This window comes from Moschus berezovskii, chromosome 8 (genome assembly GCF_049115385.1).
Source record: "Moschus berezovskii isolate FMDL1 chromosome 8, NW_MosBer_1.0, whole genome shotgun sequence".
Lineage (NCBI taxonomy): Eukaryota > Metazoa > Chordata > Mammalia > Artiodactyla > Moschidae > Moschus > Moschus berezovskii.
This window is the reverse complement of record NC_142467.1, coordinates 97,271,892-97,297,098: the sequence shown is the minus strand read 5'-3', so window position 1 is coordinate 97,297,098 and position 25,207 is coordinate 97,271,892. Positions and strand designations below refer to the sequence as shown.

The 25,207-nt window shown below is 43.6% G+C and overlaps 3 pseudogenes; 1 reads left to right on the top strand and 2 right to left on the bottom strand.

Moving 5' to 3' along the window:
* On the bottom strand, positions 1-492 carry LOC148777149 (non-histone chromosomal protein HMG-14 pseudogene; annotated as a pseudogene).
* A 9,590-nt stretch (positions 493-10,082) lies between these two features.
* Positions 10,083-23,661, bottom strand: LOC148777148 (uncharacterized; annotated as a pseudogene).
* A 78-nt stretch (positions 23,662-23,739) lies between these two features.
* LOC129558847 (heterogeneous nuclear ribonucleoproteins A2/B1 pseudogene) lies at positions 23,740-24,515 on the top strand (annotated as a pseudogene).
* Positions 24,516-25,207: the final 692 nt, after the last annotated feature.

Sequence of the window (25,207 nt, the reverse complement as noted above, 5' to 3'; positions counted from 1 at the left end):
TTAATCACATGTAAATTCTTTCTTTCCTGCTCCATCAGAGGCTGGGCTCTCCTTGGTTTCAGCCTCTCCGTTTGATGCAGGTAAATCTTTAGTCTCTTGGGTGGCCGTTTCCACCTGTTTTCGCTTTGCTCCCTTTTCCCCTTTTGCTTGCACTTTTCTCTCTGAAGATTCATCCTTTCCTGTTGCCTTCTTTGGCTTTGTTTCCATTTTGGCAGGAGTAGGTTTAGCTGACAGCCTCCCCGGTCTCCTCTTGGGCTCCTCCTTCTCCATCCCCAGTGAGGAGCTGACCTTCCTCTGGGGCACCCTGGCAGCAGGGTGGGCACATGCTGGGAGTGGGGAGAGGACTCTGGAAGCTGGTCCGCTTGGCTATGGATGCTCCTTCCCCTGCCAGAGAAGTTGGGACCCCTCATGGGCCCTTTCCTTGTTTTTTGTTTTGTTCTCTTTCCTTTTTGCTCTTCTGATTGAGTGACTTTTACCACCCTTGTTACCCATATCACCAGTCTGTTTTCTTGCCTTCTCTGACCTCCTGCTGGTTTCCACTAGTGTATTTTTGGTTTCAGTAAATGAATTCACAAGTTTTAAATCTTTCTTTTTTATAGTTTCTAGCCCTTTGCTGAAGGAGACTTGCAACTTGCCTAGGCTTTTGGTGTTTCTCTCATCACATTCATCCAGTTTTCTACTGAGTCTGATGAACATCTTGACAAGTGTTACTCTGAATTCTTTATCTGATAAGTTTTTTATCTCCTCTTCATTTAGTTGTTTCTCTGAGAGATCCTCGTGTTTGAAAGATATTCTTTGAAAGATTCTGTAGTTCCTTCATTTTGCCTAACTCTAAGTATATCAGTTATGTTGCCCAGCCTTGAAAGAGTGGCCTTATGTAGGAGGTGTCCTATAGGATCCAGCGGTGCCATCTCTCCTGGTCAACAAAGCCAGGTGTCCCGGGGGTATCCCCTGCATGTGCCTCCTGTGATGGGTAGACAGCAGTTATTGCAGGTGTGCTGGTGGGTGAGGCTGGTCCCCAGGCAGACCTGTCTGTGACTGCTGCAAATGGCCTTAGTTGGTTGAGCTGGTCCCTGGTCCAAATGTCTACAGGTCCTGGCTGAAACTGCTGTGGGGAGGGGGTGCTGGTTCATAGGCCTGGCCTCTTGAGTTCTTAGGAGAAAGCAGGGGCAGGGCAGGTGGTGTTAGTTAGGCTGAAGGAGACTGATAGAAATGGTGCTCATCAGCACCAGGCCAGCTATGTGGAAAGAAAGTACAAACAAATGATGTCTGCCAGCACTTCTGTCCCTAAAGTTCCACTGGACCCCTGCCCCTCTGGCACACACCCTGAAATTAGCCGATGACTCTCCTTTTTGTGTGGCCCAGGTGCTTTTCAAGCTGCTGCCTTTGTGATGGACTTTGGAGTGAGTGAGTTTCTGCATGAGTCCTTTAAGAGTGGAGTCTCTTCCTTTTCCTACAGCTCCTGGGCTCCCCCAGATGTGAGCCTGGCTGGTTTTCAAAGTCAGCTGTTATGGGCGCTCAGCTTCCCAGTGCAAGCTCCCCAGGCTGGGGAGCCTGATATGGGACCTGAACCCCTGCTCATCAGGGGGTACCTCTGTGGTTGTGATATCTCTCCTGTTTGTGGGTTGCCTTACAGGAGTGTGGGGGTGGTTGGTTCTCATTAGACCAGGACTCTGTGCCTCCTACCTTTCTCAATGTGGCCTTTTCCTTATACCCTTAGGTGTAGAAAATCTGTCGTGCTAGTCTTCAGGCCAGTTCTCAGAGGTGGCAGTTCTATATGTGGTTGTAGTTTTGGTGTTTCCCTGGGAGGAGGTGAGCACAGGATCTGCCTGTTCCAGCAACTTGATTTGAAATTTGTGCAAGGCACTACTCTAAACACTTGGCTGAACCTAAGTTCAACCTAAATGAGGGCTAGAAGATGACTCTGGATCTGGCTCTGCTGCCCTCTGAGCAGTCACTTGCCCCGTCACTTAGTTTCAGCATCTTTACTCCGTTCAGTTCAGTTCAGTTCAGTTCAGTCGCTCAGTCGTGTCTGACTCTTTGCGAACCCATGAATCACAGCACGCCAGGCCTCCCTGTCCTTCACCAACTCCTGGAGTTCACACAAACTCATGTCCATCGAGTCGGTGATGCCATCCAGCCATCTCATTCTCTGTCGTCCCCTTCTCCTCCCGCCCCCAATCCCTCCCAGCATCAGAGTCTTTTCCAGTGAGTCAACTCTTCACATGAGGTGGCCAAAGTATTGGAGTTTCAGCTTTAGCATCAGTCCTTCCAATGAACACCAGGATTGATCTCCTTTAGAATGGACTGGTTGGATCTCCTTGCAGTACAAGGGACTCTCAAGAGTCTTCTCCAGCACCACAGTTCAAAAGCATCAATTCTTCGGCGATCAGCTTTCTTCACAGTCCAACTCTCACATCCATACATGAACACTGGAAAAACCATAGCCTTGACTAGACGGACCTTTGTTGGCAAAGTAATGTCTCTGCTTTTTAATATGCTTTCTAGGTTGGTCATAACTTTCCTTCCAAGGAGTAAGCATCTTTTAATTTCATGGCTGCAATCAGCATCCGCAGAGATTTTGGAGCCCAAAAAAATAAAGTCTGACACTGTTCCCACTGTTTCCCCATCTATTTCCCATGAAGTGATGGGACCAGATGCCATGATCTTACTTTTCTGAATGTTGAGCTTCAAGCCAACCTTTTCACTCTCCTCTTTCACTTTCATCAAGAGGTTTTTGAGTTCCTCTTCACTTTCTGCCATAAGGGTGGTGTCATCTGCATATCTGAGGTTATTGATATTTCTCCCAGCAATCTTGATTCCAGCTTGTGCTTCTTCCAGACCAGTGTTCCTCATGATGTACTCTGCATATAAGTTAAATAAGCAGGGTGACAAAATACAACCTTAACGTACTCCTTTTCCTATTTGGAACCAGTCTGTTGTTCCATGTCCAGTTCTAACTGTTGCTTCCTGACCTGCATACAGGTTTCTCAAGAGTCAGGTCAGGCAGTCTGGTATTCCCATCTCTTTCAGAATTTTCCACAGTTTATTGTGATCCATACAGTCAAAGGCTTTGGCATAGTCAATGAAGCAGAAATAGATGTTTTTCTGGAACTCTCTTGCTTTTTCCATGATCCAGTGGATGTTGGCAATTTGATCTCTGGTTCCTCTGCCTTTTCGAAAACCAGCTTGAACATTTGGAAGTTCACGGTTCACGTATTGCTGAAGCCTGGCTTGGAGAATTTTGAGCATGACTTTACTAGCGTGTGAGATGAGTGTAATTGTGCAGTAGTTTGAGCATTCTTTGGCATTGCCTTTCTTTGGGATTGAAATGAAGACTGACCTTTTCCAGTCCTGTGGCCACTGCTGAGTTTTCCAAATTTGCTGGCATATTGAGTGCAGCACTTTCACAGCATCATCTTTCAGGATTTGAAATAGCTCAACTGGAATTCCATCACCTCCACTAGCTTTGTTTGTAGTGATGCTTCCTAAGGCCCACTTGACTTCACATTCCAAGATGTCTGGTTCTAGGTCAGTGATCACACCATCATGATTATCTTGCTCGTGAAGATCCTTTTTGTATATTACTTTGCCATAAAAAGAAATGAAGTATCAGTACTTGGATGTCCCTTGAAAAATTATGCTAAGTAAATGAAGTTAACCACAAAGTTCACATTTTATAGAATTCTTTTCATATGAAGTCAGTGAATATAGAAACCTAGAGAGACAGAAAGCAGATTAGTGATTGCCTAGGGCCTGGAGGAAAACATCTATTTCTGCTTCATTGACTATGCCAAAGCCTTTGACTATGTGGATCACAATAAACTGTGGAACATTCTGAAAGAGATGGGAATACCAGACCACCTGACCTGCCTCTTGAGAAACCTGTATGCTGGTCAGGAAACAACAGTTAGAACTGGACATGGAACAACAGACTGGTTCCAAATAGGAAAAGGAGTATGTCAAGGCTGTATATTGTCACCCTGCTTATTTAACTTATATGCAGAGTACATCATGAGGAACACTGGTCTGGAAGAAGCACAAGCTGGAATCAAGATTGCCGGGAGAAATATCAATAACCTCAGATATGTAGATGACACCACCCTTATGGCAGAAAGTGAAGAGGAACTCAAAAGCCTCTTGATGAAAGTGAAAGAGGAGAGTGAAAAGGTTGGCTTGAAGCTCAACATTCAGAAAAGTAAGATCATGGCATCTGGTCCCATCACTTCATGGGAAATAGATGGGGAAACAGTGGGAACAGTGTCAGACTTTATTTTTTTGGGCTCCAAAATCACTGCAGATGCTGATTGCAGCCAGGAAATCTAAAGATGCTTACTCCTTGGAAGGAAAGTTATGACCAACCTAGAAAGCATATTAAAAAGCAGAGACATTACTTTGCCAACAAAGGTCCGTCTAGTCAAGGCTATGGTTTTTCCCGTGGTCATGTGTGGATGTGAGAGTTGGACTGTGAAGAAAGCTGATCGCCGAAGAATTGATGCTTTTGAACTGTGGTGTTGGAGAAGACTCTTGAGTCCCTTGTACTGCAAGGAGATCCAACCAGTCCATTCTAAAGGAGATCAATCCTGGTGTTCATTGGAAGGACTGATGCTAAAGCTGAAACTGCAATACTTTGGCCACCTCATGCGATGAGTTGACTCACTGGAAATGAGTCTGATGCTGGGAAGGATTGGGGGCGGGAGGAGACGGGGACGACGGAGGATGAGATGGCTGGATGGCATCACCAACTCAATGGACATGAGTTTGACTGAACTATGGGAGTTGGTGATGGACAGGGAGGCCTGGCGTGCTGTGATTCATGGGTTCGCAAAGAGTCAGACACGACTGAGCGACTGAACTGAACTGAACTGAACTGAGGGCCTGGAGGAGGAAGATGGGAAGACACTGATGGCTAGAGGGTACCGGGGTTTCTTTCTGAGATGATATAAACGTTCTAAGATGGACCACAATGATGACTGCATGTATCTGTGAATATATGAAAACCACTGCATTGTCCATTTAAAAGTGGCCCATTGTATGTGGTATGTGTATTGCATCTCAACAAAGCCCTTCAAATAAATGGATAAATGCATTAAGAGTTTTGTACATAAAGAAGGCTGAGTGCCTGAAAATCGATGCTTTCAAATTGTGGCTCTGGAGAAAACTCTTTGAGTCCCTCGGACTGCAAAGAGATCAAGCCAGTCAATCGTGAATATTCACTGGAAGGACTGTTGCTGAAGTTGAAGCTCCAATACTTTGGTGACATGCTGTGAAGAACTGACTCAGTGGAAAAGATGCTGATGCTGGAAAGATTGAAGGCAGGAGGAAAAGGGGAAGACAGAGGATGAGATGGTAGGATGGCATCACCGACTCAATGGACTTGAATTTGAGCAAATTCCGGGAGACAGTGGAGGACAGAGGAGCCTAGTGTGCTGCCGTCCATAGGGTCCTAAAGAGTGGGACAAGACTTAGTGACTGAACAATAACCACATCAATCGACTCATTAAGTATATCAGTTGTTTCTGGGTACATCCTACATTTACATAACCCTTTATTGTTTTTCTTATATCAGAGAAAATAGGAAATTTGCTGTGGGAATATTATAGCTGTTCACATCTCAAAGTGCGTTAAGAACACAGAAACTAATGTGAAGTCAATCTCCTGCCAGAGTAAAGCGGATACCTAAGAATTTAATGAAGACGTCTCATAGCTTGTCTCCTGATTGGTGGGAGGAGATCATTCTGTTCCAGGCTGTCCAGGCAATCCATGTGCTCTGGGCTTGCTCCTCAAGGGGTGCATTCCACTAAAAACACCCTTGAGTTCTCTGCTTACACATCTGTGTCCCATTCAGGTCTGGAGCTGGCTCGGCTTAAATGCAAGGATCCTTGGAGGGTCAGGGCGGAAGCCAGGTCTGTTTGGCCACGTGACCTCCACCTGCTGTTACCCATGGGGGCAGGGTAATGGTGGAGAGGGAGCGTCCTTTCGAAGGGTCCTCTAGGGAGCGCATTAAGGGCAGGTGTGCGGGGCCACTCTCTGCCTGGTGTGGACATTGTTCCTCCGCGTGGATGCGCTGGGGATCGCGTCTCACTCGTGCTTCCCCGCCGCAGGTGGAGCTTTTGTTGCTCCTAGATCTGCACCGGATTCGAGAGTGGAAGTGGGGAGGCTGGGAGGACACCAGAAGTCGGGAAACGGGAAGTGTGCAGGGAGGGGAGATTGAGTGGGTCCCGGCCGTGGTGGGACACAGGCCCCTCTGCAGTCAGCTCTGGAGTCTGCGGACCCAGGTGGGCCGAGGGCGCCTCTGGGACCTCAGCCCCCTCCAGCTCGCTAGAGGGGGCGAGGCTGAAAGCAGGGACCCCGGGGGTCCTGTCCTTTCACTGTGCCCCGCGACTTCGGCTCTGGATCCTCTCTGGGCAGCCCTGACCCAGCAGTCCCTTGTTTCCTCCAGATTGTACAGTGACCACAGGAGGGATCAGCTGGGGACAGCTGTGACTCGGTTTCAGGGGTTGGCATGTGGGAGCAGCTGTGGTCTGTGGGGTCCCCAGTCCATTTTCCCTTCCCAGCCGCATTCATTGTCTTTTGAATTATTCAAACATTTAGGAGTAGGACCTCAAGTCCATGACCTGTCCCTCCTGCCTAACGCTTCCTAGGGCTGGCAATAAATCCCTAAACTTTCAGATCCCTCCCACCTTCTCACAGCCAACTTGTCCTCTCTAATTCACAGCGTCATCAGCTATTCGTTCTCTGTGATCATTTCAAACAGACCCAATATTTTAATTGTCATTTCCCCACAGTCAATGTTTGGCTCACTATAAAAAGATTTTTTTTTTGTTTGTTTGTGGCTATTTTACATGAGAGCTAAGCAGAGAGTAACCACCTGGAACTGTGTTGTATAAAATCCTCTGAGATCTTTCCTGGTCACAGACATCCTTGGGAAAGACATTTGGGTGGAGGTTCTTCTTTGGAAACTCACCTCTCAGCACTGCCCCTCGCTGTTTGTCACCTTGAAAAATTTATTCACTTGAGTTTCATTTTTCTGTTTGTAAAATATCATTAATAAGAATAAAATATTTCAAATGAGCAAGAAAGGAGTGTTTCAGAAAAATGAAATAATGATTTCAGTGTTATTGCATTCCATTTGCTAAGAAGTCTTCCTTTTTTTAAATTTCCCTTGGAGTGTGCATAACTATTCTGAGGTCTTGTTAGGAACCAAACTTGGGTTCACTCACCCCTCAGAAAAGTCAACCTACTGACACTGGGATGTGGTGAAGGAAAGTGTGGCATTTATTGCAGGGCATCAAGTAAGGAGTCCAGGCAGCTAGTGCTTAGAAGTTGTGAACTCCTGGAAGGCTGTCAGGGAAAGATTTTTAAAGATAGGATGAGGGAGAGGGGTTTGTGGGGTGCATGATCAGCTGACAGACATTCTTCCGATGTTTTTGGGAGTCAACGTCATCAACCTTCTGATTCCAACCAGTCTGAGGTCTATTTGCTTGTGGGCTGCATACAGTTAACTTCTTCCACTTGGTGGGGGCTTCAGTATCTGCAAAACAGCTCAGAGGATATGGCTTAGAATATTACCTATAGTCCTTGAGGAGCAGGGCTTCCCAGATGGTGCTAGTGGTAAAGAACCCACCTAGCAATGCAGGAGATGCCTGAGACAAGGTTTCAAACCCTGAGTTGGGTCAATCCCCTGGAAGACCTGGCCATCCTCTCCAGTGTCCTTGCCTGGGAAAATTCCATGGACAGAGGAGCCTGGCGGACTGCAGTCCATGAAGTTGCAAAGAGTCAGACACGATTGAAGCAATTTAGCACGCACTTGAGGAGGAATGAAAGTCCTTGACTTTACTGGCTGAAGTATAATTATTTTGTCTTGCGTGGCTGTTGACCTTTCTTTCTGCATTTTCTCACTCCTCCGATCAAATTTACTTTTAGAACTTGGGGAAGGCCTAGGAGGCTAAGGTTTTTCTACAGACAAGAGGCAGGTGGAGGACATGGCTAGGAGTGGCAGTGGGGGTGGTGGTGGGGGTGGGTGGTGAGCTTGCTGTTCTGGGATGGCCCCTGCTACAGTCTATCCTTTTCTTGTGGATTGTTTCAAATGGACTATCAGGCTTAGACTTGCAACATTTAGATGGGTTCTAATGTGACTGTTTTCCAAGTGATTTCTTTCTGTGGAAATAACAACTGCCATATTCATTTTCTGAAAGGAATAGATATTATATAGTTGTGAGTTTTCTAGCTGAACTAAAAAGAAGTGCCTTACAATTTTCTTCCCTTTGTTACATATAAACACTGGTTGTAACTATGGTTCTTTTGTGCCTGCTTCTAGATGTAGGTTGGAGGGATTTCTCTGGTGGTCCAGTAGTTAAAACTCCTTACTCCCAATGCAGAGAGCCCAGGTTCAATCCCTGGTTGGGGAACTAGATTCTGCATGCCACAGCTGAAGATCCCACACACTAGAACTAAGATCTGTCACAGCCAATAAAAAAGAAAAGATGTGGTTTACAGTTTTACATTCACAGTGTAGGTGAACTTCGAGTAATTTCTGCCCATTGGGGGGGAAAAATCTGTGAAGGTCATGTGTTCTGTCTTCTGGCAGAAAGTATTGAATTTGAGAGTCCTTTGGGTCAGAACTTTTAGGTGAATCTGGGTGAGGGTTTCCTCATTGTGAGAATGGAAGCCCCAGAGAGTGAGCTTTCCCCCATTATTCCCCAGGGAGAGGAGGGTGGGCAGAGAAAGGTAAAAGGACACTGCTTGGCTTTGGGCCTCTACAATGTATGAGATCTCATACAGCCTTCAAAAGGAATTGGGATGACTGAAGGCTTTCCCACATTCTCTACATTTGTACAGTTGTATACTCCTGTGGCTGCTCTGGTGGCCCTACCCTGCTTCTCCAGGGACTGACCTGGGCCAGTAGTTCAATCTCAACCAGGAGTCTGGAGACCAAAGCTTGACAGTGTTTCACCTTTGTGCATGCTTATTTGCTCAGTCATGTCTGACTCTTTGCAGCACTATGGACTGTATTTCGCCAGGCTCCTCTGTCCATGAGACTTTCTAGGCAAGAAAACTGAACTGGGTTGTCATTTCCTCTTCCAGGCAATCTTCTCAACTCAGTGATTGAACCCACATCTCCTGCATTGGCAGGCTGATTCCTTACCACTGAGCCACTTGGGAAGCCTTCAGAGTGTAGCTTTGCCTTCTGAGCTGTGGGCTGCTTATCTCAGCTGATTTGAATATTTGTGATTCTATTGATTATTAAGGCCCTGTAACTGATTTTCCTTAGTAGCTTGCAATTTTATATTCTGTGGGAATAAGATTTTTATTAAAAAACTAGAAAAAAAATTTTGGCTGCAGCATGTGGCATGAGCGCTCTTCGTTCCCTGACCAGGGATCAAATCTGTGCCCCTTGCAGTGGAAGCTCAGAATCTTAATCACGGAAACACTAGTGTGTGCATGCCAGGTTGCTTCAGTCATGTTTGACTCTTTGTGACCCTATGGACTGTAGCCATTTGTGACTCAATGGACATGAATTTGAGCAAACTCCGTGAGAAACCAGAGGACAGAGGATCCTGGCGTGCTGCAGTCCATGGGGTTGCAGAGTTGGACATGACTTAATGATGGAACACCACCACCAGACTCTAGGGTACCTCTGGTGCTGTAGCCCCTACCTGTACCACAAGAAAGATCCTACCCTTGAGGTTTTAGGGGACAACACCATGGCACCCCTATGGTCAGCAAAGGTATTATTAGTTCAAACCTGAACTAAGCTGTTGGTCCTTGAATCCTATAAAGCAACCAACTGTCATGGGGAGAGATCCCTAACATTAATGGCAGTGATGTGAGGCTCTCTGGAGGAAAAAAAAATGACAAAAACACCAGGGTAGAGAGGACACCTCTTCCCCTGAGGTATATCCAGTGATGAAAACACAGTCAGGGAGGAAGGGAGGGAGGAAGCAAAAGAAAAAAAAAACAACTGAAACAATTTGACCAATTGGTGACCCAACATATACAACTAAAAGAATTTACACAAGAAAGGTAAAAGGACACTGCTTGGCCTTGGGCCTCTACAATGTATGAGGTATTTCCTGCCTTCAAAAGGAATTGGGATGACTGAAGGCTTTCCCACATTCTCCACATTTGTACGGTTTCTCACCAGTGTGCATTCTCATGTGCCCTCTAAAGGTAATGTGATAAATGAAGGCTTTCCCACATTCTGTGCATTCATAAGGTTTTTCTCCAGTGTGAGCTTTTTCATGTGTTTGAAAGGATGAAAGTAACAACTGAAGGCTCTGCCACACTGTTTACATTCATAGGGTTTCTCACCTGTGTGAGTTCGCTGATGAATTTGAAAAGAATTGGGAAAACTGAATGCTTTCCCACATTCCTTACACTTATAAGGTCCATCTCCAGTGTGCATTATCATGTGTGTTTGAATGCTGGAGGGAGAAATGAAGGCTTTCCCAAATTCTTCACATTTATAGGGTTTCTCTCCAGTATGCTTTCTCATGTGTCCTTGAAAGGTTGTGCGATAAATGAAGGTTTTCTGTACATTCATAGGATTTCTCCCCAGTATGAGTTCTTTCCTGTATTCGAAAGGAACTGGGCCCACTGAAAGTTTTACCACACTGTGAGTCCTTTCATGTGATCGAAATGAACTGGGACAAATGAAGGCCACATTCCTTACACTTGTAAGGTCCATCTCCAGTGTGTGTTATTTTGTGTATAAGTATGCTTGAAAGAGAAATGAAGGCCTTCCTACATTCTTTACATTCATAAGGTTTCTCTCCAGTGTGAATTCTTTCATGAATTTGCAGACCTAGGGGAGAACTGAAAGTTTTCTCATGTTTACATTCATATGTTTCTCTGCTGTGTGAATCCTTTCATGTCTTCGAAAAGAACTAGGACAGCTGAGGGCTTTACCACACTGCTTACATTCATAGGGTTTTTCTCCAGTGTGGTTTCTTTCATGGATTTGCAAGCCTAGAGGAGACCTGAGGGATTTACCACACTGTTTACATGTGAAGGGCTTCTCTCCAGTGTGAGTTCTTTCATGGGCTTGAAATGAAGTGGAACAACTAAAGTCTTTCCCACATTCTTTAGATTTATAGGGTCCTTCTTGAGTGTGTGTTACCATGTGTCTTCGAAAGGTTGTGAGCCATGTGAAGGTTTTTCCGCATTCCTTACATTCATAGAGTTTTTCTCCAGTATGAGTCCTTTCATGTCTGTGAACAGATTTGTGGTAACTGAAGGTTTTCCCACATTCCTTGCATTTATATGGTTTCTCCTTGTATACATGATACTCATATGGTTTGTGTACAGTGTGAGATCAGACGTGCCTATTAAGAAATGAATGATACAAGAAGACTTTTCCACACACATGACCTTCACATGGGTTTACTCCAGAAGGAGTTTTCTGGTTCAGATTAAGATTTAGAATCTGGCAGACAGTTTCTCTATGTTGACTACCTTCTTTGCTTTCACAGAGTTTTCTACCACATGACTTCTGTTAAAAAATGAGAAATTATTGATTTCTTCAATAATTTCACATTTATTAGTAGGGTATTAGAACTACATTTTTATATTTTATAGCAAAAGTGAACGTTTTTTGCCCTTTCTAAACTGTTTGAAAGCTCTGTAACAGGACTATTATGAAAACAGTGTTTTCATAATATAGCTATTATGAAAGCAGTGATATTAATATATGGAGTTTCTTAATATTGTTTCCCAAAGTGGATAAAGTTACAAACAATGAACACCCATATCACATTTAAATAAATACTTTCAGTGGAAAAATAAGGATAAATAAATCTGAAGCTGGGATTATTTTATTTGCTTATTTTAAAAAGCTGTGATAGGGGCTTCCCTGGTGGCTCAGGGGTAAAGAGCCCACCTGCCAATGCAGGAGACATGGGTTGGATCCCTGATCTGGGAAAATCCCATACTCTGCAGAGCAACTAAGCCCATCTGTCACAACTATTGAGCCTGCATACTGCAAGTACTGAAGCTTGAATGCCCTAGAGTGTGTGCCCTACAAGAGAAACCCCTGCAATGAGAAAACCATGCACTGCAACTAGAAAGTAGCCCTTACTCTTCACAACTAGAGAAAAAGCCTGTGCAGCAACAAAGACCTAGCACAGCCAGAAATAAATACATAAAGAAATAAAAAAATTTTAAAACGTTTATGACATACCAGGACTGTCACGTGGGACACTGTCTACTGTGTGCTAACTCACCTTAGTTTCCTCCCTTGGGTTTTGTACCAATCTTCAATGTTATGACTGTCTCATTTTTTCCCTAAAATGCAGACCCAGAAAAACAATGCAAATTATTATAAATTATAGAACAATATTAGATTCTAGGTCCACAATGAGCTGTAACATGCTTAGTTTATTTACCAGTGTATGGTAGTCTTCCCTTATCCACGGTTTTGCTTTCTGTGGTTTCAGTTACCTATGGTCAATTGCAGTCTGAAAATATTAAGTGGAAAATCACAGAAGTAAACAATTCATACTTTTAAGCTGTGCACCCTTCTGAGTAGCACGATGAAATCTTGCAACATCCCCTTCCGTCATGTCCAGGATATGAATCATCCCCTTGTCCACTGCATCCATGCTGTATATGCTACCTGCCCGTTTGTCACTTAGTTGCCATCTTGGTTTTCAGATAACTGTGGTGATATCCCTGTGTTTGTGTTCAAGTAATCCTCCTTTTTCTTTTTTTTAAACAAACTTTAGAAGACTCTGATATGATGCCTTTAAAATTTTTTAAAAAATATTTATTTATTTATTTGGCTACACTGAATCTTGGTTGCTGCATGTGAGATCTAGTTCTATGAACAGAGATTGAACCTGGCCCCCCTGCAGTGGGAGCGTGGAGTCTTAGCCACTGGACCATCAGGGTAAGTCTCTTCATTTTTCTTAATGATGGCCTCCAAATGCAAGAATAGTGATGAAAGAATTAGGGTACACCAAACAGAAACTAAGTTCAGTTCAGTTCAGTTCAGTTCAGTCACTCAGTCTTGTCCGACTCTTTGTGACCCCATGAATCGCAGCACACCAGGCCTCCCTGTCCATCACCAACTCCCGGAATTCACTCAAACTCATGTCCATCGAGTTGGCGAAGCCATCCAGCCATCTCATTCTCTGTTGTCCCCATCTCCTCCCGCCCCCAATCCCTCCCAGCATCAGAGTCTTTTCCAGTGAGTCAACTCTTCGCATGAGGTGGCCAAAGTATTGCAGTTTCAGCTTCAGCATCAGTCCCTCCAATGAACACCCAGGATTGATCTCCTTTAGAATGGACTGGTTGGATCTCCTTGAAGTCCAAGGGACTCTCAAGAGTCTTCTCCAGCACCACAGTTCAAAAGCATCAATTCTTCGGCGATCAGCTTTCTTCACAGTCCAACTCTCACATCCATACATGACCACTGGAAAAATCATAGCCTTGACTAGACGGACCTTGGTTGGCAAAGTAATGTCTCTGCTTTTTAATATGCTGTCTAGGTTGGTCATAACTTTCCTTCCAAGGAGTAAGTGTCTTTTAATTTCATGGCTGCAGTCAGCATCCACAGTGATTTTGGAGCCCCCAAAAATAAAGTAAAAGCTATATACTAATGTTGCTAAGATCTATAGGAAAAATTAATCTTCTGTTATTAAATTGTGAAAGAAAAAGAAATTGATTTTATTTTGCTGTCTCATCTTGAACTGCAAAGTTACGCACACTTAACACTTACATGTGTTAAGTGCATGTGTATTATACTTGTTCTATTCTTAGTTATTGATATCAGTCTCTTGGCTATTGTTGGTTAGTTGCTAAGTCATGTCCAACTCTTTTGTGACCCTAAGGAGCTTGCCAGGATCCTCTGTCCATGGATTTTCCAGGCAATAATAATGGAGTGAGCTGCCATTTCCTTCTCCATATCAATCTCTTACTGTGAACCAAATTCTAAATTTATCATAGGTATGTACTTATATGTAGAATGCATCATGAGGAATGCTGGGCTGGAAGAAGCACAAGCTGGAATCAAGATTGCCGGGAGAAATATCAATAACCTCAGATATGCAGATGGCACCACCTTTATGGCAGAAAGTGAAGAGGAACTCAAAAGCCTCTTGATGAAAGTGAAAGAGGAGAGTGAAAATGTTGGCTTGAAGCTCAACATTCAGAAAACAAAGATCATGGCATCTGGTCCCATAACTTCATGGGAAATAGATGGGGAAACAGTGTCAGACTTTATTTTTTTGGGCTCCAAAATCACTGCGGATGCTGACTGCAGCCATGAAATTAAAAGATGCTTACTCCTTGGAAGGAAAGTTATGACCAACCTAGATAGTATATTAAGAAGCAGAGACATTACTTTGCCAACCAAGGTCCGTCTAGTCAAGGCAATGGTTTTTCCCATGGTCATGTATGGATGTGAGAGTTGGACTGTGAAGAAAGCTGATCGCCGAAGAATTGATGCTTTTGAACTGTGGTGCTGGAGAAGACTCTTGAGAGTCCCTTGGACTGCAAGGAGATCCAACCAGTCCATTCTAAAGGCGATCAATCCTGGATGTTAATTGGAAGGACTGATGCTGAAGCTGAAACTGCAATACTTTGGCCACCTCATGCGACGAGTTGACTTACTGGAAAAGACTCTGATGCTAGGAGGGATTGGGGGCAGAAGGAGACGGGGGTGACAGAGAATGAGATGGCTGGATGGCATCACCGACTCGATGGACATGAGTTTGAGTGAACTCCGGGAGTTGGTGATGGACAGGGAGGCCTGGCATGCTGTGATTCATGGGGTCGCAAAGAGTTGGACACGACTGAGCGAATAAACTGACTGAACTGATGTATGGGAAAGATTGAGGGCAGGAGGAGAAGGGGATGACAGAGGATGAGATGGTTGGATGGCATCATCGACTCGATGGACATGGGTTTGGGTGGACTCTGGGAGTTGTTGATGGACAGGAAGGCCTGGCGTGCTGCGGTTCATGGGGTCACAAAGAGTCAGACACGACTGAGCGACTGAAATGAACTGAACTGAACTGATGTATGTATAGGATTCAGTACTATTTGTGGTTTCAGACATCCACTGTTGGTCTTGGAATGTATTCCATGCAGATAAGGGGGACTACTGTATTCCTTTTCCACATTCCACATCTTGTAACAATGTTGATTGCAAGGAATACTTGTTCTCAAAGAAGTGAAGAAATGTTGTTATTCTTACCTATTGAGACTAGGTTCCCCAGAATTATCTGCATCACATCTCTGTAAACTTTCTTCTGCAAAGGATTCAGTAAAGCCCACTCCTCTGGGGTGAAGTTCACAGCCACATCCTCAAAAGTCACTGTGTCCTAAAACATCACAAATATGTTTCCAGTAAGATGTGTGAGTCTGACAGAACTCTGGGATTTATGCTCAGTTTATAGGAAGATTATGTATGATTCTGTATAATCATAATCATAAGGGATTTGATTTAGGTCATATCTGAATGGTCTAGTGGTTTTCCTTATTTTCTTCAATTTAAGTCTGAATTTGGCAATAAGGAGTTCATGATCTGAGCCACAGTCAGCTCCTGGTCTTGTTTTTGCTAACTGTATACAGCTTCTCCATCTTCGGTTGTAAAGAATATAATCAATCTGATTTCGGTGTTGACCATCTGGTCAACATGTGTCCATATGTAGAGACGTCCATGTGTAGAGACTTCTCTTGTGTTGTTGGAAGGGGGTGTTTTCTATGACCAGTGCGTTCTCTTGTCAAAACTCTATTAGCCTTTGCCCTGCTTCATTCCATGCTCCAAGGCCAAATTTGCCTGTTACTCCAGGTGTTTCTTGACTTCCTACTTTTGCATTCCAGTCCCCTAGAATGAAAAGGACATCTTTTTTGGGTGTTAGTTCTAAAAGGTCTTGTAGGTCTTCATAGAACCGTTCAACTTCGGCTTCTTCAGCGTTACTGGTTGGGGCATAGGCCTGGATTACTGTAATATTGAATGGTTTGCCTTGGAAACGAACAGAAATCATTCTGTCATTTTTAAGATTGCATCCAAGTACTGCATTTTGGACTCTTTTGTTGACCATGATGGCTACCCCATTTCTTCTAAGGGATTCCTGCCCACAGTAGTAGATATAATGGTCATCTGAGTTAAATTCACCCATTCCAGTCCATTTTAGTTCACTGATTTCTAGAATGTCTGTGTTCACTCTTGTCATCTCCTGTTTGACCACTTCCAATTTGCCTTGATTCATGGACCTAACATTCCAGGTTCCTATGCAATATTGCTCTTTACAGCACCGGACCTTGCTTCTATCACTGGTCACATCCACAACTGGGTAGAGGTTTTGCTTCTGCTCCATCCCTTCATTCCTTCTAGGGTTATTTCTCCACTGATCTCCAGTAGCATACTGGGCACCTACCGACCTGGGGAATTCCTCCTTCAGTATCCTATCATTTTGCCCTTTGATACTGTTCATGGGGTTCTCAAGGCAAGTATACTGAAGTGGTTTGCCATTCCCTTCTCCAGTGGACCATATTCGGCTGTGGTCCATGTGATCAGATTGACTAGTTTCCTGTGATTATGATTTCAGTGTGTCTGCCCTCTGATGCCCCTCGCGATACCTACCATCTTATTTGGGTTTCTCTTACCTTGGGCGTGGGATATCTCTTCACAGCTGCTCCAAGAAAGCGCAGCCGCTGCACCTTACCTTGGATGAGGGGTATCTCCTCAAGGCCGCCCCTCCTGACCTTGAACATGGAGTAGCTCCTGTCGGCCCTCCTGCGTCCATGCAGCCTCCGACTATTGGACGTGGGGTAGCTACTCTCGGCCACCGGCCCTGGCCTCAGGCGTGGGGTAGCTCCTCATGGCCGCGCCTCTTTGTGTGGTCGGTTGCGCCGGCCTGGGCCGGCGTCTCTCGCGTCTGCGCCACCTGGGCCGGTGTCTCTCGCGTCTGCGCCGCCAGGGCGGTGTTATGATTATACAGTTGAAGTGAGGAATAGATTTAAGGGACTAGATCTGATAGATAGAGTGCCTGATGAACTCTGGATGGAGGTTCGTGACATTGTACAGGAGACAGGGACCAAGACCATCCCCATGGAAAAGAAATGCAAAAAAGCAAAATGGCTGTCTGAGGAGGCCTTACAAATAGCTGTGAAAAGAAGAGAAGTGAAAAGCAAAGGAGAAAAGGAAAGATATAAGCATCTGAATGCAGAGTTCCAAAGAATAGCAAGGAGAGATAAGAAAGTCTTCCTCAGTGATCAATGCAAATAAATAGAGGAAAACAACAAAATAGGAAAAACAAGAGATCTCTTCAAGAATATTAGAGATTCCAAGGGAACATTTCATGCAAAAATGGGCTCGATAAAGGACAGAAATGGTATGAAATGGACCTAACAGAAGCAGAAGATATTAAGAAGCGGTGGCAAGAATACACAGAAGAACTGTACAAAAAAGATCTTCATGACCAAGATAGTCACGATAATGTGATCACTGACCTAGAGCCAGACATCTTGGAATGTGAAGTCAAGTGGGCCTTAGAAAGCATCACTACGAACAAAGCTAGTGGAGGTGATGGAATTCCAGTTGAGCTATTTCAAATCTTGAAAGATGACTCTGTGAAAGTGCTGCACTCAGTATGCCAGCAAATTTGGAAAACTCAGGAGTGGCCACAGGACTGGAAAAGGTCAGTCTTCATTTCAATCCCAAAGAAAGGCAATGCCAAAGAATGCTCAAGCTACCGCACAATTGCACTCATCTCACACGCTAGTAAAGTCATGCTCAAAATTCTCCAAGCCAGGCTTCAGCAATACGTGAACCGTGAACTCCCAGATGTTCAAGCAGGTTTTAGAAAAGGCAGAGGCACCAGAGATCAAATTGCCAACATCCGCTGGATCATGGAGAAAGCAAGAGAGTTCCAGAAAAACATCTATTTCTGCTTCATTGACTATAACAAAGCCTTTGACTGTGTGACTCACAATAAACTGTGGAATATTCTGAAAGAGATGGGAATACCAGACCACCTGACCTGCCTCTTGAGAAACCTGTATGCAGGTCAGGAAGCAACAGTCAGAACTGTACAGTGAACAGCAGACTGGTTCCAAATAGGAAAAGGAGTACGTCAAGGTTGTATATTGTCACCCTGCTTATTTAACTTCTATGCAGAGTACATCATGAGGAACGCTGGGCTGGAAGAAGCACAAGCTGGAATCAAGATTGCTGGGAGAAATATCAATAACCTCAGATATGCAGATGACACTACCCTTATGGCAGAAAGTGAAGAGGAATTCAAAAGCCTCTTGATGAAAGTGAAAGAGGAGAGTGAAAATGTTGGCTTGAAGCTCAACATTCAGAAAACTAAGATCATGGCATCTGGTCCCATCACTTCATGGGAAATAGATGGAAAAACAATGGAAACAGTGTCAGACTTTATTTTTTTGGGCTCCAAAATCACTGCAGATGCTGATTGCAGCCATGAAATTAAAAGACGCTTACTCTTTGGAAGGAAAGTTATGACCAACCTTGATAGTATATTAAAAAGCAGAGACATTACTTTGCCAACCAAGGTCCATCTAGTCAAGGCTATGGTTTTTCCCGTGGTCATGTATGGATATGAGAGTTGGACTGTGAAGAGAGCTGATCGCCGAAGAATTGATGCTTTTGAACTGTGGTGCTGGAGAAGACTCTTGAGAGTCCCTTGTACCGCAAGAAGATCCAACCAGTCCATTCTAAAGGAGATCAATCCTGGGTGTTCATTGGAGGGACTGATTATGAAGCTGAAACTGCAATACTTTGGCCATCTCATGCGACTAGTTGACTCACTGGAAAAGACTCTGATGCTGGGAAAGGTTGGGGGCGGGAGGAGAAGGGGATGACAGAGAATGAGATGGCTGGATGGCATCACCGACTCGATGGACATGAGTTTGAGTGAACTCCGGGAGTTGGTGATGGACAGGGAGGCCTGGCGTGCTGTGATTCATGTGGTCGCGGAGAGTTGGACACGACTGAGCGACTGAACTGAACTGATGTATGATTCTATCACCTTCAAACATTTATTTTTTGTCTTGGTCATCAGAACTTATTTTCTGTCCATACTTACTTCATCATGAATTTAACAGCATAACAAACATGCAAACTATTTATGCATTTTTACTGTGACCACTTGAAATGTTACTGCTCTCTAAGGTCAAGGTCTAGAGCGCCTTGGAGAAATGAGAAAAATGCTACACAAATGAATCAAATATCATTTTAAACCTGTCAATCTCTTTTGAAAAAAACTCATCTCCTTTGTTATCACACACCATTTAACTCAGCCCTCCATGATGTACGGGGACTTCCCAGGTGGCACAGATGTAAAGAATCTGCCTGCCAATAAAGGAGACACAGGAGACATAGGTTCGATACACGGGGTGGGAAGATCCCCTGAAGAGCACGGGGTGGGAAGATCCCTGGAAGAGGAAATGGTAACCGACTCCAGTATCCTTTTTTTTTTAATTGGAGGCTAATTACTTTACAATATTGTGGTGGTTTTTGCCATACATTCACATGAATCAGCCATGGGTGTACATGTGTTCCCCATCCTGAACCTCTCTCCCACCTCCCTCCTCATCCCACCCCATCCCTCAGGGTCATCCCAGTGCGCCAGCCCTGAGCACCTTGTCTCATACATCAAACCTGGACTGGCGATCTATTTCACATATGATAATATACATGTTTCAATGCTATTCTCTCAAATCATCCCACCCTCGCCTTCTCCCACCGAGTCCAAAAGTCTGTTCTTTACATCTGTGTCTCTCTTGCTGTCCCACATATGGGGTCATCATTATTATCTTTCTAAATTCCATATATATGCATTAATATGCTGTATTGCTGTTTTTCTTTCTGACTTACTTCACTCTGTATAAAAGGCTCCATCCACTTCATTAGAACTGATTCAAATGCATTCTTTTTCGTAGCTGAGTAATATTCCATTGTGTATATGTACCACAGCTTTCTTATCCACTCTTCTGCCGATGGACATCTAGGTTGCTTCCATGTCCTGGCTATTGTAAACAGTGCTGCAATGAACATCAGGGTACATGCGTCTCTTTCAATTCTGGTTTCCTCAGTGTGTTTGCCCAGCAGTGGGACTGCTGAGTCATATGGCAGTTCTATTTCCAGTTTTTTAAGAAATCTCCACACTGTTCTCCATAGTGGCTGTAGTAGTTTGCATTCCCACCAACAGTGTAAGAGGGTTCCCTTTTCTCTGCACCCTCTCCAGCATTTATTGTTTGTAGACTTTTTGATAGCAGACCAGATTCTGACCAGAGAGAGATGGTACCTCACTGTGGTTTTAATGTGCATTTCTCTGATAATGAGTGATGTTGAGCATCTTTTCATGTGTTTGTTAGCCATCTGTATGTCTTCTTTGGAGAAATGTCTGTTTAGTTCTTTGGTCCATTTTTTGATTGGGTTGCTTATTTTTCTGGAGTTGAGCTGCATGAGCTGCTTGTATATTTTTGAGATTAATTCTTTATCATTTGCTTCATTTGTTATTATTTTCTCCCATTCTGAATGCTGTCTTTTCACCTTGCTTATAGTTTCCTTCATTGTGCAAAAGCTTTCAAGTTTAATTAGGTCCCATTTTTTATTTTTGCTTTTATTTCCATTACTCTGAGAAGTGGGTCATAGACAATCCTGCTATGATTTACATTGGAGAGTGTTTTGCCCATGTTTTTTTCCAGGAGTTTTACAGTTTCTGGTCTTACATTTAGATCTTTAATCCATTTTGCCACCCCAATATTCTTGCCTGAGAAATCCCATGGACAGAGGTGACTGATGGGTTACAGTCCATGAGGCTGCAAAGAGTTAGACATGATTAAGTGCACATGCAAAACAAAAAGTCATGATGTACGAGGTCAAATCTGCAGTAGTTTTTAATGAATAAAGCACAGTGAAGAAATGGGAGCTTTTCCTTCTCTTCCCATCACCAAACATGAGAGTCCAGGAGGCCTGTGAAAATACAACTTGTAATGAGGACCATATAGCCATATTGGCTTGAATTACCCAGGTGCAACTGGCCAGATTAAAATATTCTCATACTTTCAGTTTGTGTAACATTTATTGCAGACTGTTTCTCAGTTCTATCTCTCTCCCATTTGTGGAGCTAAGAAGTTATTTAGAAATTAGGTTTCAGAAAACTTGCCATCATATTACATGCTAAAAAGACATTAAAAACTTCAGTTCAGTTCAGTTCAGTCACTCAGTCGTGTCTGACTCTTTGCAACCCATGAATCTCAGCACGCCAGGCCTCCCTGTCCATCACCAACTCCCGGAGTTCACTCAAACTCATGTCCATCGAGTCGGTGATGCCATCCAGCCATCTCATTCTCTGTCGTCCCCATCTCCTCCAGCCCCCAGTCCCTCCCAGCATCAGAGTCTTTTCCAGTGAGTCAACTCTTCGCGTGAGGTGGCCAAAGTATTGGAGTTTCAGCTTCAGCATCAGCCCTTCCAATGAACACCCAGGATTGATCTCCTTTAGAACGAACTAGTTGGATCTCCTTGCAGTACAAGGGACTCTCAAGAGTCTTCTCCAGCACCACAGTTCAAAAGCATCAATTTTTCGGCGATCAGCTTTCTTCACAGTCCAACTCTCACATCCATACATGACCACGGGAAAAACCATAGCCTTGACTAGACGGACCTTGGTTGGTAAAGTAATGTCTCTGCTTTTTAATATGCTGTCTAGGTTGGTCATAACTTTCCTTCCAAAGAGTAAGCGTCTTTTAATTTCATGGCTGCAGTCAGCATCGCAGTGATTTTGAAGCCCAAAAAAATAAAGTCTGACACTGTTTCCACTGTTTCCCCTTCTATTTCCCATGAAGTGATGGGACCAGATGCCATAATCTTCGTTTTCTGAATGTTGAGCTTCAAGCCAACCTTTTCACTCTCCTCTTTCACTTTCATCAAGAGGCTTTTGAATTCCTCTTCACTTTCTGCCATAAGGGTAGTGTCATCTGCATATCTGAGGTTATTGATATTTCTCCCAGCAATCTTGATTCCAGCTTGTGTTTCTTCCAGCCCAGCATTCCTCATGATGTACTCTGCATATAAGTTAAATAAGCAGGGTGACAATATACAGCCTTGATATACTTCTTTTCCTATTTGGAACCAGTCTGTTGTTCCATGTTCAGTTCTAACTGTTGCTTCCTGACCTGCATATAGGTTTCTCAAGAGGCAGGTCAGGGGTCTGGTATGTCCATCTCTTTCAGAATTTTCCACAGTTTATTGTGAGTCACACAGTCAAAAGTTTTGGCATAGTCAATAAAGCAGAAATAGATGTTTTTCTGGAACTCTCTTGCTTTTTCCATGATCCAGCGGATGTTGGCAATTTGATCTCTGGTTCCTCTGCCTTTTCTAAAACCAGCTTGAACATCTGGAAGTTCACAGTTCATGTATTGCTGAAGCCTGGCTTGGAGAATTTTGAGCATGACTTTACTAGTGTGTGAGATGAGTACAACTGTGCAGTAGTTTGAGCATTCTTTGGCATTGCCTTTCTTTGGGATTGGAATGAAGACTGACCTTTTCCAGTCCTGTGGCCACTGCTGAGTTTTCCAAATTTGCTGGCACATTGAGTGTAGCACTTTCTCAGCATCATCTTTCAGGATTTGAAATAGCTCAACAGGAATCCGACCACCTCCACTAGCTTTGTTCGTAATGATGCTTTCTAAGACCCATTGACTTCACATTCCAAGATGTCTGGCTAAGTTGCTCAGTCATGTCCAACTCTTTGTGATGCTATGAACTGTAGCCTGCCAGGTTCCTCTGTCCATGGGGATTCTCCAGGCAAGAATACTGGAGTGGGTTGCCATGCCCTCCTCCAGGGGATCTTCCCAGCCCTGGGATGGAACCCAGGTCTCCCTCATTGCAGGTGGATTCTTTACCATCTGAGCCACCAGGGAAGTGGGTTTAAGTAAATACACACAATACTTCAGCCAAGCACAGAATGCACATTCTTCTCCAGTTCCCATGGAACTTTCATGAAAATAAACTATATTTTGGGACATAAAACACACCTTAAAATTATGATTTACTCTATGACTGTGTCTCCATTCCTTCCCTGCAAATAGATTCATTGCTACCATTTTTTCTAGATCCCATGTATGTGTGTTCACTCAGTTGTGTCTGACTATTTGCAACCCCATGGACTGTAGCCCGCCAAGCTCCTCTGTCCATGGGATTTCCCAGGCAATCCTGGGAATGTTCAGGTTCAACCAGGGGTTCAATGGAGGGGATTGCCACTTCCTCCTCTAGGGGATCTTCCCAACTCAGAAATTGAACTCATATCTCCTGTGGCTCCTGTACTGGCAGGTGGGTTCTTTACCACTAGCATCGCCTGGGATGCTCATTTGATAAATATCTCCATGTAAATCTTTAAAGTCCATATTAATAATCTCTTTATTGAATATCCAGATTAGTGAATAAGGTAGTATCAAAAATAGATAATAATACATTAAAAATTAAGAGAAAACATAATAAGAATTTTGATGACTGGATCAGGAAAAGTCACTCTGTTGAATGATGTTTTGCAGAAAAGTCAAATATTGTTTGTTCAAGACTGATTCAGGGGCAGCAGTGGCACCAGCAACCGTGGCAGCATCACTGGGTCCCCGTGGAGGTTCTCATGGAGGCGCTGTCCTCACCTTGGGGATGAGACCCATCAGTTCGTGTTAGTCTCTGCGATCTCCCTCATCCCCCCCCTTAGCTTCCGGGAAAGGGCTCAAGAAACTAAGCCCGTGATGAAGAAAACTTCAGCATCCGTCACTTTGGACACAAAAAAGAGAGGAAAGGGACAATTCTGTGAACTCTTTATTGGTGGCTTGAGCTCTGAAATCACAGAAGTAAGTCTGAGGACCTACAGTGTAAGCAGTGGGGAAGATTTATAGACTCTGTGGTCATAAGGGACCACGCCAGCCAGACGTCAAGAAGATTTCATCTTATCACGTTTTCCTCCATGGCTGAGGTGGATGCTGCCATGGCGGCCAGACCTAATTCCATTGAGGGGAAAAGGGTCGCCCCCAAACACGCTGTCCCAAGAACGGACTATGGAAAGCTGGGGGCTCTTGTCATATGTGAAGAAGCTGTTTGTTGGTGGAATTGCAGAGGACACTGATGAGCATCATCTTAGAGATTACTTTGGGAAATACAGAGAAATTGATGCCACTGAGATAATCACTCATAGTCTGGAAGGAAAAGAGGCTTTGGGTGTGTGACTTTTGATGATCACAATACTGTGGATAAGATAGTGTTGCAGAAAATTCATACCATCAATGGTCATTGTGTAGAAGAAAGGCATTTTCTCTATATAAAAAGCAGGATGTCCAAAGTTCTAGAGGTGGAAGGGGAGGCCACTTTGCATTTGGAGAGTCTCACAGTGGTGGTAGAAATTTTGCAGCAGAACATGGAAGGGACTTTAGAGGAGGATTTGATGGATGTGGAAGATGGCAATCATGGGTATGGAAGAGGACCTAACGGTGGCAATTTTCGAGGCAGCCCTGATAATGGAGGCTCTTAGCTAGAGTCATGGTGCAGTAAGATATAATATTATTCCTTTGAAAAATTCTACATGGTGTGTAGGGTTAAGAAGCTCTTAAACTTTTATGGTTAAATAAAAATAACCTGAAAGCTAAACAGGAGTAACATGTTCTCTTTCAGTGACACTGTTTTGAACATTTTTATCTTTAAATTTTTTTAAGTTTTATGAGGTATTGAAGTTGAAATTGTGCAATATAATGATGACTTATATATATTATGAAATGATTACCACAGTGAATTTTATACAGTTATCAAAAATAAAAAAAGTTGTTTCTTATCATGAGAATTCTTAGGCTTTATTTCATTAAGAAATTTCATAGCATAGAGCTGTGCTAATTACAATCATCTTATTGTACATTACGACTTTTGTATTTATTCATCTTATAATGGGAAGTTTGTACTTTTGGACAACTTTCACCCTATTTCTCTTCTCACTAATTCTTTTCCCCTGGCAACCACAAATATCAACTTACTTTTCTATGAATTATTTTATTTGCATTTTTTTGAATTCTACATATAAAGGAGATCTGACTTATTAGTTGTCTTTCTCTGACTTATTACACTTAGCATGAGGACCATCTGTACTGTTGCAAATAGTGGACGTCCTTAATTTTTATGATTGAATACTATACCACTGTATCTTTGAAAGGTTGTTGCTGAACCACACAAAGA